General features: G+C 25.6%; 1 pseudogene; it reads right to left on the minus strand.

Moving 5' to 3' along the window:
- Positions 1-1,996: 1,996 nt before the first annotated feature.
- Positions 1,997-2,092, minus strand: LOC145248533 (U2 spliceosomal RNA; annotated as a pseudogene).
- Positions 2,093-2,874: the final 782 nt, after the last annotated feature.

Genomic DNA, 2,874 nt, shown 5'->3' on the forward strand with positions numbered 1-2,874 from the left:
GAAAGAGAGACAAAGGAAAAGGAAAATGATTTTTTTATTTTTTTAATAAAATGAACCAAAGTTGAAAAAGGAAAATAAACGGTTTGGATGTTGAGCATCGTTTGATCTTCTCCGCCTTTACATTTCGCGAACTTTGTACCTGATATTCCTGGAGAAGATTAAACATGGGAGAAGAAACTGACGCGCGCAAATGAACCACTTAGAGGTGTTGGCGTTTTTGAACCTAAGCCAACTGGAAAGTAGTGATGAAATGTTGTGGGAATTGACTTGGGTTCGAGATTCCTAACAAACGGTTCCCCAGTTCGATACAAAACATCTGATGAAGGCCGGAGGGTAAAACGGCCGAAACGTGACTATAACAACCAAGATGAGGAAGTCAGTCCAACAATCTCGATCAATGAAAACACCTCATCTCAAAAATACAGACAATTACTAACACAGTTAAGTTTGCAATTTTTTTTTTATAGTGAAAGTAGCAGCCTGGGAACGCTAAAGTTTTCTTTTTTCATTTTAAACCACCTATTTGATAGAAACAAGGTCTCTTGCGCGCAAATATCTGCATTAATTCGCCAAAACAGTATCATTATGTTTTGCTATGCTATTTTACAAAAGAAATCTGCTCGGTGTTTCCCAGGATTTATAATAATAATAACTAGCGGGTCTTGTGGAAATTCCACAGGGGACTCATTCAGTCGTAATATTTTGATGTTGGCATTCTGTACATGTTTAGTGTAAATGGAGACGCTCTGATATTATTGTAGCTGTTTTGTAAAAAATGCAAAAATATTTATCTAAGCAAGCACGAACGCCCAGTAAAGTCCAGTCGTAAAGTACGCTTAAATATGATATTTTAATTATTATAGATTTCGTATATATTATTATAAAGTTAATGTTAATCGATTTTTATATATTATAAAGTTGCGATTTTAATATATATATATATATATATATATATATATATATATATATATATCCATATGACTTGGGTGCATTAGCTTAAATCGGAACCGAAATAAAAACTTATATATATATATATATATATATATATCTATATATATATATAGATATATATATATATATATATATATATCTATATATATATATATATATATATATATATATATATATATATATATATATATATATATATATATAGTTCCTTCAGCCATAATCGAAACCGGAACCAAAACTTATGAAGAATTCTTGATAAAATTATATAAAAAAAAATGATTTAAGTGCCATCAGCTAAAGTCGAAACCGAAACCAAAACTTGGAATAATATTTTTGACAAGACGTAGAAGAATATAACAATTAAACGACCCGGATGTAAGCGTGACACACAAAAGAACACGCACGCTATCGTGTTAATATATATATATATATATATATATATATATATATATATAATAATGATGATAATAATAATAATAATAATTATAATAATAATAATAATGACGATGATGTATAATCATATCTAGTAATTGGTAAATAGTAATCAATGTGTGCTCACTATCATAGACAGAGCAAGTGTATTTAAATCCAGCATTTCCTGAAAGATAAACACATTTTTTTGTTATTTTTTTATGTTTTATACTAGACAAATGTTATGGTGTTTCTCGCAAGCCAAAATAGGGATAATATAACATCATATATTGTAAAGATTATAAGTTCCTATTTACAATGCCTCCCCACGGGGCAGGGTTAGACATCAGGGTCGTTTTTTAAAGTGGAGAAAAGCAAGACATATAAATATTGTCTCTATCGTGAAGGATCTCTCCTACATTGAAAAAGAACAAGAAATTTAATGCACCATATAAAGAACAGATGGTATTATTTTGAAAGCAAATTAGATACAAGGTCGTTTTTTAATGTGGGGACCCCCCCCCAAAAGGGGGCATTCTGGCAGTGTCTAAATAAATAGTAATTGCTTCGGTATGAAGGGTTTCCCCCACACTGACCAAGGCCTAATTAACTTCAATAGTAATTGTTTCAGTATGAAGGGTTTCCTTTACATTGACCAAGGCCTAATTACTAAAGTAAAGCATCAGAACAGATACTACACTTGATCTTGGCCTATAGGCCCAGAACGTAATAAATATAAGTTGGTTAATCCAAAATGTCCAACACCCTGGATAGAGAACGTATGTTTATAGATCGCCGAATCGGAAAAAAAGTGACTGTGTTTTTCTGTTTGTTTAATATGCTAAGAATAGCTAAGTGTGTTCAAACGCAACTCCATTTACTTTTTTGTTTTGTATGGCGCAGGCAACGCCGGGTAACACTGCTAGTTTGTAATAATAAATATATATGAATAATAACAAATAATATATATATATAAATATGTATAAAGAATAAAAAATAATATTTATATAAATAATAAAAATAATATATATATATACCTAAATAATAAAAATAATATATATAAATATATATAAATATTTATAAATAATATATATATATATAAATAATAAAAAATAATATATATATAAATAAAAAATATAATATATATATTTATATATATAAATAATAACAAATAATATGTATAAATATATATGAAGAATAAAACATTATATATATATATATATAATAAATAATAAATAATATATATAAATAATAAATATAAATAAAATATATATAAGTATATATAAATATATATAAAGAATAAGAAAATAATATATATATATAAATAATAAAGAATAATATATATAAATATAAAGAAATAATAAAAAATAATATATATATAAATATATATAAATAATAAAACAATAATATATATATAAATATTAAAATAATTATATATATATAAATAATAAAAAATAATATATATAAATATTAAAATAATATATATATATATATATATATATAAATAATAAA

This window comes from Euprymna scolopes, chromosome 26 (assembly GCF_053919585.1).
Source record: "Euprymna scolopes isolate OS-2025 chromosome 26, ASM5391958v1, whole genome shotgun sequence".
Lineage (NCBI taxonomy): Eukaryota > Metazoa > Mollusca > Cephalopoda > Sepiida > Sepiolidae > Euprymna > Euprymna scolopes.